Genomic DNA, 12,065 nt, shown 5'->3' with positions numbered 1-12,065 from the left:
GAGCAATAAAATAAATGAAGATACAAGGCTTTTAAAAGGTTACATGGGGAAATGAAGACATTAAATGCCACTTAATTTTAGAAAATAAAATTACAAGGTATATGATATGCTAGCAAAGTTCTGGATTATAGTAAGGCTTTCCAGGGAACAAGAAAGCTTGTATGGCTACTACCCAGGGTAATTACTGAATCAGTGATATTACTCAGAAAATAAAATTGCACATAATACACAGAGCTTTCAAGCCAGTTTCCTTGTGCTACATTCCCCCCTGCCCTCAATCTCATTCTAGCCACTTCCTTTAAGTGAAAAAAAGAGTCACTGTAGCTTTCTGGAATTCTCTTCCATACATTCCAAGTACATTAAAAAAAATGAAAATAAGTCATGAAGTTGGATGACAATATGATGAAAAATTATCTTACTCCTTAATTTTGCTATAATAGTTTGAAAGATGATAGTTCTGTAGAATGTGAATTGCAGTCTTACACAAACATACATCAGCATACATTCATACTGTTTAAAAAGAGAAGAGTTTTAAATAGAAAAGGAATGGAAAGATAGTCAACAGCAATAGTCAAGATATCTAGAAATAATTTTAGAGGAAAAAAGTATCTACTACTGTCTTTAAATACATTAAAATACAACAATTTTACGTATTTACTTTTCTCTTTTAAAAAATTACTTTAAAAATCTTTTTAGAAATTAAATCACTAAAAATAAATTTTTAAAGAACTTTAAGATTATTTTTTAAATGTCATCAATTATTATTAATTTTCAATCCCTGCTATTCCTTTTGGTAAGGGTAAGGTTTGAGAGGTTACTCTCCTGTCAATTCATATTTTTATGTCTTTTACCCCTTGGCTGTTTCACCCAGGCTGGAGTGCAGTGGCATGATCATAGCTTACTGCAGCCTCAGTCTCCTGGGCTGAAGAGATCCTCCTGCCTCAGCCTCCTGAGTAGCTAAAACTAGACATGTGCCACCATACCAGGCTACTTTTTGCTTTGACACTGATTTTCTTTTGGATATAAGCCCAGAAATGGAATTGATGGATAATAAGGTAGACCTATTTTTATTTGCTGAGGAACCTCCATACTACTGTATCAATTTACATTCCCTTGAACAATGTACAAGGGTTCTCTCTTCCTCACACTTTGCCAACACTTATCTTTGATCTTTTTGATAACAGCCATTCTAACAGCTGTGAGTGATGTTTCACTGTGGTTTTGACTTATATTTCCTTGATGATTAGTGAAGTTCAACACCTTTTTATATACCTCTTGGCTATTTATCTTCTTCTGAGAGATGTCTATTCAGGGCCTTTGACAATTTTTTAATGAGCTTATTTGTTTTTTTGTTATTGAGTTGTAGGACAGTCTTATACATTAACCCCTTACCTGATACATGGTTTGCAAATATACTCTTCCATTTCATAGGCTGCCTTTTCACTCTGTTGATTTTTTTTTTTTTTTGCTATGCAGAGACTTTTAAGTTTGATGTAATTTCATTCATCTATTCTTGCTTTAGTTGCCTGTGCTTTGATATCATATCCAAAAAATCCCTACCCAGACTCATGTCAAGAAGCATTTTTTTTGTTTTCTACTAGCAATTTTATGATTTCAGCCTTAAGTTTTAGTCTTTAATTCATTTCAAGTTGATTTTCGTAGATGGTGTGAGATAAAGGTCAAATTTCATTCTTCTGCATGTGGCTATCCATTTCCATTTTTGACAACACAAATGAGCCTCATCTGACTTTGAAGGGCCCTCCCAACTCCAGTGCACCTACAAAATATGCTGAAGTTTTGTGGCCACAACACTGCAGTTTAATTTCTCACACTTTAATCCTGCTTGCTTCACCTTTGTTTCTTTTTTTCTGTTTGGAGATGGAGTTTTGCTCTTGTCGCCTAGGCTGGAGTGCAATGGCGCGATCTCAGCTCACTGTAACCTCTGCCTCCTGGGTTCAAGTAATTCTCCTGTCTCAGCCTCCTGAGTAGCTGGGATTACAGGGACATGCCACCACGCCCGGCTAATTTTTGTATTTTTAATAGAGACGAGATTTCACCATGTTGGCCAGATGGTCTCGATCTCTTGACCTGGTGATTTGCCCGCCTTGGCCTCCCAAAGTGCTGAGATTACAGGCGTGAGCCCCTGGACCTAGCCTTCACCTTTTATACATATTGGTCACTGTGCACAACTTAAAAATCCTCCTGAATACACTTCTCAGAGTTTCAAAGTCTTTGCCTGGGAAGCTCCAGGCAATTATGGAGGCTGAGAAGTTCCACAATCTGCAATTTGCAAGCTACAGATCCAGGAAAACTGGCGATGTAGTTATGGGCCTGAGAAATAGAAAGCTGATGGTAGAGATTCCAGTCTGGATCTGAAGACCTGAAAACCAGGAGCACTGAAGGCCGGAGAAGACCAGTGTTTCTTTTTTTTGTATTATTTTTAGAGACAGTGTCTCACTTTGTTGCCTTGGCTGGTTTTGAACTCCTGGGCTCAAGGGATCCTCCCCGCTGGGCCTCCCAAAGTGCTGGGACTACAGGTGCATGCCACCACATCTGGCTCACAACTTTACATGTCAGATAATCCAAGGACTCTCAAATTTCATTAACTGACTCTTCAACAAAGATCTCAGGATACATGTTGCTGACAGCACAAAGTACATATACAATAATTTCACTCTTTGGTTACTATGGTGCTTACTCTCATTTGGTAGGTGCCAGGTATATCTGAGTATATAAATAGGACAGATGGTTAAAGAGGATAAAGTGGTGCTGAAGAAATGTGATGAGCTAACTAACAAGTTACTAATAATGGGAGAGGTAAGTGTGGTAGAGGAGTGATTAGCATGGTCATCAGGAGGTGCTACAAATCTCATCTAACTTCACTGCTCCAATCTACACTGGAGCCCCAAAAACCTTTGCTGATGTAACATGTTAGTGCTTTCCGCTCTGTATAATGGACCAACTGGATGGGACTTTTCTCCGGCACTCGATTCATTTTCAGCTTAATTGATAATCAGATACAGACATATACTTGATCAGATATTTTATAAATTCTGATTTTTGATGACAAACATTTTCAGGAAATATCATTTTGACAAGGAAAAATATCAAAATGAGGCGCTATAGAAGTCTTTATGAAGAATTATACACACATGTGAGAAACTGGTGAACTTGAAAAACTAACAAAAACCCATTTAAAGATCTCCATTACTGTTCAACAAAATTAAAGCAAATCTTATGTAAATATAAAATGATTCATAAGGAAGCTGTGAACTATAATTAGATGGAAATATTCTGATTGATATTTTGGACACAACTAATTCTCACTTTGCCATTAGATAACATAGACTAAGATGTCATGAAATCTGCATCTGTTCCTAGAAGCACTATTAAGAAAAGAGATAAAGGAAATGTCTGCTTTATAAGTTTATAGCAACTTTGCACATATCTAAAATGTTACAATTCAGATTCAAGAAATAAGTGAAAGGATAAAAAGGATTCAAGAGCAGCCAGTTTATGAACTGCATGGACTTTACATGTGAAAGAGCTTCCTAGTGTACTCCTATTTTATATGCATATTCATATGGCAAAGTATTTTAGTTTCAAGGTCACAGAAGATTAGGAGCATTCACATCAGGGAGGAAGGTTCAGCAAGGCACCCTCACAGAAGTCTGCCAGTCTTCACAGCCAAGAAATCAGAAAAGTTATAAACAGCTGACCTAGCTGGGTGCAGTAGCTCACACCTGTAATCCCAACACTTTCCGAGGTGGGTGGATCACCTGAGGTCAGGAATTTGAGACCAGCCTGACCAACATGGAGATACCCTGCCTCTACTAAAGATACAAAATTAGCTGGGTGTGGTGCGCATGCCTGTAATCCCACCTCGGGAGGCTGAGGCAGGAGAATCACTTGAATCCAGGAGGCGGAGGTTGCAGTGAGCCGAGATCGCACCACTGCACTCCAGCCTGGGCAACAAGAGTGAAACTGCGTCTCAAAAAACAAACAAACAAACAAAAGCTGACCCAATAGCCCCAATGCTCAGCACTCAGAAACTGTCTAGGAGAGTGATAAAGAGACCTCTAAATCCACAAAACGGCCTGCAAGGATCATCACACTTGCTGAAATGAAGTGTTGTGAATAATAATCTTGGGTCATCTAAAAAAGATTAAATTATGGTCAGCACATGTTCTTTTAAGGTAAAGCAATGAAAATATTTTAGAAAATAAAAAAATTAAAAAGGCAATCTGTCTTTTTGTGAATTTGATTAGCATGGATCAGGTTTTTAAAAAAACAATTTTTGAGCAACAATTTTTGGGTTCTCCACATATATACATCACCTCATTATTCCCTACAATGATCATATGTGATAGAGATTATTTTACATTCAGTAGTCCCTCCTCTCATTTATCAGATATTCAATGAGTGCCTTCTGTGTACCAGGCTGTGTGCCAAGTCCCTAACTTCAAGGAACTTACAGCTTGATGAAAGCAAAAAAGATGAAGACACTGAAGCACAGAAAATGTAAGAGCAAGTTTCTCTTCTGTAATTTCAGTCACAGCTGTAGCTAACTTTTACTCAATAATCTTAGCATTCGGTTTCAAGGACCATCAGAATTCTAGAAGCAATGAACTTGAAACTAAGAATGTGTAAAAAATATTGTCCCACAAATAAATGGAAAGATATCATGTGTTCATGAATTAGAAAAATGAATACTGTTAAAATTTCCATAGCACCCATAGCAATTTGTAGATTCAATGCAATACCTATCAAAATTCTAATGAGATTTTTCACAGAAATAGAAAAAGCAATCCTAAAATTCGTATGAAACCACCTCAAATACTCCAATCTCGAGCAAAAAGAACAAAGCTTGAAGCATCATACTACCTGTTTAAAAATACACTATAAAGCTATAGTAATCAAAACAGCATGGTACTGTCATGAAAACAAACATATAATCCAAGGGAACATAACAGAGAGCCCAGAAATTAATCCACATCTTTAGGGTCAAATGATCTACAACAAAGGTGCCAAAAATGCAAAATAGGGAAAGGACAGCATCTTTAATAAATGGTGCAGGGAAAACTGGATATCTACATGAGGAAGAATGAAATTAGACCCTTATCTCGTACAATACACAAAATTCAACTCAAGATAGATTAAAGCCTTAAATGTAAAACCTGAAACTATAAAACTACTAGATGAAAAAACATGGGGAAAAAGCTTCTTGATATTGGTAGGGGAAATAATTTTTGGATATGATCCCCAAAACACAAGCAACAGGAGCAAAAAAAAAAAAAAAAAAAAAGAAAGAAAGAAAATAAAAGGAAAGAAAAAGACAAATGGTGTTGCATCAGATAAAAAGTTTTGACACAGCAAAAAAAAAAAAAAAAAAATCAATAGAATGAAGATGCAACCTATGGAATGAGAGAAAACATTTGTGAACCAATCATCTGATAAAGGGTTAATATCCAATATCCAAAACATATAGGGAACTCAAAGAACTCAATAGCAAGAAAATAAACAACCCAATTAAAAATGAACCTGAAAAGACATTTCTCAAAAGAAGACATCCAAATGGCCAACAGGTATAGGAAAAAATGTTTAACATCACTAGACATCAGGGAAACGAAATTTAAAACCACAATAAGATATCACCTCACATCTGTTAGAATGGTTATTATCAAACAGACAAAAGAAAAGTGTTGGTGAGGATGTGGAGAAAGGGAACTCTTATACACTGTTGGTGGGAATGTAAATTAGAATAGCTATTACAGAAAATAAGTCTGCAGGTTTCTAAAAAAATAAAAAATAGAACTACCATATAATGCAACAATCCCATTTTTGGGTATATAGCCAGAAGAAATGAAATAAGTACCTTGAAAAGATATCTACATTCTCATATTCATTGCAGCATTATTCATAACAGTCAAGATGTGGAATCAACTTAGGTGTCCATTGACAGATGAATGGATAAAGAAAATGTGATATATATATATATATAAAATATATATTTACATATACAATGTAATACTACTATTCAGGGTTTACAAAGAAAGAAATTCTGTCATTTTCAACAATGTGGATGAACCTGGAGGACATTATGTTAAATGAAATAAGCCAGGGACAGAGAGACAAATATTGTATGATCTCACTTACATGTGGAATCTTAAAAAATCAAACTCATAGCAGCAGAGAGTAGAGTGGCAGTTGCCAGGAGCAAGGGGCAGTGGGAAGGGGGCGGCACAGAGGAACATGGGGAGATGTTGTTCAAAGGGTACACAGTTTCAGTTAGACAGGAATTCTGTTGATCTATTGTGAAGCACGGTGACTATAGTTAACATATTGTACACTTGAAAATTGCTAAAATAGCAGATTTTAAATTTTCTCACCACAAAATATGTGAGATGATGAATATGTTGATTAGCTGGATTTAATCATTTCACAAGGTATACATACATCAGACATTGCACTGTACACAGTCAATGTACACAATTTTTATTTGCCAACTAAACCTTAATAAAACTAGGAAAAAATATTGTTTCACTGTTTAGAAGAAGCTTATTTTATAAAGAAAACGAAATGAATATGGTCATTCATTTTCTGTTATAAATATAATTTCAAACATTCTCTACATACTTTTTATCTAATAAAACTCACTGGCCAGCCGGGTGTGGTGGCTCATGCCTGTAATCCCAGCACTTTGGGAGGCCGAGGTGGATGGACCACCTGAGGTCAGGAGTTCAAAACCAGTCTGGCCAACATGGGGAAACCCGGTCTGTACTAAAAATACAAAAATTAGCTGGGCATGGTGGTATGTGACTGTAATCCCAGCTACTCAGGAGGCTGAGGCAGGAGAATCGCTTGAACCTGGGAAGTGGAGGATTCAGTGAGCTGAGATCGCACCACTGCACTCCAGCCTGGGTGACAGAGCAAGACTCCATCTCAAACAACAACAACAACAACAACAACAACAAAAACCTCACTGGCCTTGAAATGGGCTGCTGTCAGAATATGCAGTTGGGCACGGTAGCTCATGCCAACAATCCCAGCACTTTGGGAGGCCAAGGTGGGTGGATTGCTTGAGCCCAGGAGTTCAAGATCAGCCTGGACAACAAGACAAAACCCTGTCTCTCCAAACAAAACAAACAAACCAAAAAATTGGCTGGGTGTGGTGAAGATCAGCCCGGACAACATGACAAAACCCTGTCTCTCCAAATAAATAAATAAATACATACATACATAAAATAAAAAATTGGTTGGGTGTGGTGGCACAGCCTGTAATCCTAGCTACTTAGGAGGCTGAGATGGGAGGACTGCTTGAGCCTGGGAGGTGGAAGCTGCAGTGAGCTGGGATCATGCTACAGCACTCCAGCCTTGGCAACAGAGAGAAAACCTGCCCCACCCCCCCAAAAAAAAGAATATGTTCCTGGATCCAGAAATCAATCCATCACTAGTGATTTAATCTGGAAAACTTGATGTCAACTGATTTTATAATTGGGGCAACCATGTATGTCTGCCTTTTATGATGGTAGTTTAGCTGAACCGAGTCTATGAAATAATTAGGCCCACGGTGGGGGAATCTGAAATCCTCCTGAAGCACTAGAACCTCTCCCAGCCTTCCCAATGTTAGAGAAAATTCTTATTCCCAGAAGTTTCTACCCTTTACTAAGTGATATGTAGTCCTTACAAGGCTCTTGATTTCCTCCAAAGTTAGAAAATACTACACTAGAAAGCTGGAGTTTCCTCTGGATAATCAATTTTTTGAAAAATACAAATAATATTTTGTTTCGTTTTGGGCTTTTAATGATATGATGAGAAAACTAGAGATTCTCAGGAAAGAAAATGGGGAAACAGCACTGAAATTATTTTTATACATCTCATATTTGGCAGGCCTTCTAATTGGTTGACAAAGTAATAATTCTACCAATTTTCTTTCTAGTATAAAGATATAAAACAAGAAATAATTTTAGATATTTTATCCTTTTGGAATATAAAAGACAGATAAAGACATTATAAATCCCACTCAAGTTTAGAATTAACAAATATTTCATTTTGCATTTTTTAGGTTGCTTTTTGAATACTTTTGAGTTCAATGACGATATTCATCCCTTGCTTACCACATACCACCCCCCTCACAAAGGTTTTCAAAAGAAATCCAATTCAGGTGAATGATAATTGATATGGGAATTATCAGAATCGAAATATCAGAAAGCAGCCACACAATATCTTATATTGCCAAACAAGATAACTGTGACTGAAAGTGGAAGGTCTCTATTTTTAAAAGTTTTTAATATTATAATACTAAAACTTGAATTTTAACAGTCTGATATGAGTATCTATTTATTAAACCATTCAGCCACTCATCCTTCTATTCATTCATTCAACCAAAACACAGTGTTTTACAGAGCAGAGGTCATCCCTACCTGATGGGCTCTTGGACCTGTGAAGTGGAGCCTATGGGTAGAGATGGGACAGTCTTCTATTCAAGAAGGAACTTTGGTTTAATACATGAACTTTTTTGGCAGAACATCAATGACATCCTATCCACTGCTTCATCCAATATTCAAGAATTGTGAGTCTTCTCTCAATCAGCAACAATAAATGCTAATATTCCATGATCTCAACAGGCTTTATAGATATAAATTGTCAGGTATTTAGTTTATAAAATTAAAACTGGAGGGAAGGAAGAGAAAATGGAGTCCAACTCCATTTTGGAGGAAGATGGCATCTAACTAGTCCTCTGGGTGTTTTAAATTATATCTTTTTATTAAGTTAGTCTCTAAAAGAAAACATACAATGCAAGTACTACTGAAGAAACACGCTGGGCATGGCATGATGCTGGGAGGAGGTTTTTAGGTTTTGGTTGCTTGATACTCAATAGATCAACACGTGTCGAGTTCTACAGAAAGAGAAACATTTCCCTGAGGAAAAAAGAATTCCTAAGTTCATAACCTACCTCACTTTTACAGAAAGCGTATCAAATATAGACATCCTTCTTACCAATGAAAGATCCAGAACCATTAGGGAAAAGTAATTTGCTGTCATGAAACGACTCCTTTGTCTCTGTCGTGCTTAATATCAGAAGCTTCAATCTTCTATTATCACAGACCACAAGCCCTGGTACCATCCTTGCACCACAAAATCCTGGGTTTGTACTTCCTAAATTGTGTATTTTTCTATTTCTTCTATTAAATAACTGTTTTAAAAGGGGCAATTATTTGTAGACTTAAACTATGATGCAAAAGAAAAACTCTCAGCTGGGTGCGGTGGCTCACATCTGTAATCTCAGCACTTTGGGAGGCTGAAGCGGGCGGATCATGAGGTCAGGAGTTCGAGACCAGCCTGACCAACATGCTGAAACCCCCACCTCTACTAAAAATACAAAAAAAAATAAAAATAAAAATAAAAATATCCGGGCGTGGAGGCGCGCACCTGTAATCCCAGCTACTCAGGAGGCTGAGGCAGGAGAACTGCTTGAGCCCGGGAGGTAGAAGTTGCAGTGAGCAGAGATCGAGCCACTGCACTCCAGCCTGGGTGACAGAGGGACACTCCATCTCCAAAAAATAAAAAATAAAAAAAAATAAAAACTCTCAGATGATATAGAATGCTTTAGCCAACATGTATAGAAACATGTTGAGGAATGCCAGATTGTCACCAAATACAACTGGAAGTCACTGCTCTTAGTTGGATTCTCTGAAGTAAGCATGGTCCTTTCTAAATACCATTAAATATAATAACTTCTCTACTTCTTGGAGCTCTAAAAGGCAAAATTGAGGACAATAGCTATAAAGAGGCAGGTTTCTTTCAATAAGTGTTTTTTGACATGTAAATATACTCAGTTACATGCCTTTTTTCTTGTTTCCAAACCTCCCTGCTCCCCTACTCATTTTTTTTTTCCTTCCATACAGAACACAGTATACTACTAAGGACAGTGTTGTGGGAAAAAAAAACATACTAAGAAATCACAAAAATGACAGCTTACATCATTTGATAAAAATAGCAATACTTTACCAAATGGAAAATTCCATCAAATGAAATGTGGCTCCAATCAGATGACTTACCTAAAAATAAGAGAGACAGAAAGAAAAAAGTGAGAACTTGGTATGGTACTCAACCCTCAATATACTAGTCTGTAAAACATATGGTAGATATCTTAACAACTGATGGACAATCCAAAACAAACAGAAACTATACCAGATCAGGAAACACCAATTCCTTTAGAAACAGTAACTAATGTTAGAAAGGAAATGGTAAACATGGAGCAAAAGCAATGGTGAAAGAAAGTGGTATTTACTTTCAAACCACTTGGCTCTCATACATATTTTAAGGGGTCAGTTTTGAAAATGTGGACACGTATACTTATAAGGGCTACAGCTAAACCATGCATTGCACTCTCTTTCTCAAGACCTCTGGTTACTAAGAGAGAGACGATCAAAGCTGCAGACTTTCAAATATCTTTGCCTCCTATGACTCAAGAAAAAGGTGCCAGTGTATCATGTGCTACTGTAATTTCCTCTGTTGATTTTCTTTCCCCTTAACACTTAGATGTTTTGGCTGTTCGCTTTTTTATTTTCCAAAGTGAATACTGATGTTCATGAAAGGTGCCAGATTAACAACCTGGGGAAATTAAGAGCTTGGTCTATCAAGTGAAAAGGCTCAGTGTAGTGGAGGTGACGAAAGTTTCCCCTATACCGTGCTTGCCTATGTGCATTAGCTCTGACCCACAGTCACCCCAGCCCTCTAGTCTTCATGGTCCATTAATGTCTTTGACTGCTCAGGTTGCTAACAGGAGCAGACAGTCTTGTTTCTGCTTTTAATGCTATCATTATTATTACCACTACTGTGAACTCTAACTCCCTCAGTGAAATTATGGGGAAATTTATATTGGCTGCCATTTTGTTTCAGGACAACAGGAAAATAAATTGAACTGAAGATAGATCTTATATTCTTGGTAATACCATAGGTTAAAATCCAAGAATTTCTTCAAACAGGAGGCAAAGCTTTGAGTGATCAAATTGAAACAGGCCTCAGTAAGTTCAGTCACTTGCACTCAATTTGAATTCTCATTCGGGAATATTCTAATATTTAAAGGCCAAAGAAGCTTTATTTTTCCTTTTAAGTCTACTGCAAACCAGTCATTTTTATTATTTCTTAGCAACTATGGTAAAGGTTTGGGTGGATGTTGAGGCTAAAACTATCATTGCATATGAAATCTGAAAATCAATGTCAAACAGAAAAAAGTTTCTTTCCTATGTTTATAGGTGTTCCAAGTTTCTGAACTATGTAGGCACTTTATAATTATTAGTTAATCCCACCCATGCCCAGGAATAAAATCACTTTGCTGCATCTAGTCAGATGACCAACAACTGTTTATTGATGACATTATGCTATTTCTGCACGCAAAATACAAGGGCCAGAGCAAGACAATACTCCTCCTAGTCTAGAGTTTATAACAGTAAGAGAAGCAAGGCTAGCAAACATATGCAAAACATTAATGGTACAATGAAGTACAATGCTGAATGTTGCTGTGCAATAGACTTATAATTACTTAATAATTATTTGGAAAGATCATAGTATTAACCCCACCATTGTTCCCTGTCTTTGCTATTGTCCTTCTTTTTGTCAAAGACTATATTCTTTGCAGCTAGAGTAGATTTCCATCTTGACATCACCAGCACTTCCTCTAAATTCTAATCTCTAGAAGTCCTGGAGAATGAGAATTGCAGGATACCAATGACTACAGCAAACACATGGTAACACTTATATGAAGGGTACCCTGGCTGCAACTCATATGAAAATCTTGGAAAATTTTAGTTTGGGGAACTTTGGCTGCTTTTTTTCTTTGCCTTGCATAGCCTTTATCAAGCAAGTCCTTATGGTATTAAAACATTTGGCACTGGTTCAAGTCTATGCTATTGCTGGCAGGGAATCTAATTGGGAAGCAGGGGTGGAGTAGTTACCTTTATCAGGAATGACCTTAAAGTTATGGAAAGGCTCCTTCCTTCCCACTGCTTAGTAGCCTTACTGAAAGCTTTAAACCCAGATGTGAGAAAAGAGAATGTCTC

At 37.0% G+C, this 12,065-nt stretch overlaps 1 protein-coding gene across 2 annotated transcripts in view; it reads right to left on the bottom strand.

Moving 5' to 3' along the window:
* Window positions 1-12,065, bottom strand: part of CMSS1 (cms1 ribosomal small subunit homolog) — a 362,036-nt gene that overhangs the window by 157,815 nt on the left and 192,156 nt on the right. The window contains exon 1 of one of the 2 annotated variants that reach the window (XM_055383549.2): window positions 10,012-10,067. The exons of the other annotated variant lie outside the window; for it this stretch is intronic. The gene's annotated coding sequence lies outside the window, so the exon portion shown is untranslated. Of the gene's footprint in view, window positions 1-10,011; window positions 10,068-12,065 lie in introns of those variants that run through there. 2 annotated transcript variants of the gene reach the window in all.

The sequence above is a fragment of the Gorilla gorilla genome, chromosome 2 (genome assembly GCF_029281585.2).
Source record: "Gorilla gorilla gorilla isolate KB3781 chromosome 2, NHGRI_mGorGor1-v2.1_pri, whole genome shotgun sequence".
Classification (NCBI taxonomy): domain Eukaryota; kingdom Metazoa; phylum Chordata; class Mammalia; order Primates; family Hominidae; genus Gorilla; species Gorilla gorilla.
Note: the sequence above shows the minus strand (reverse complement) of the source record. Positions and strands in the feature narration are given on the sequence as shown.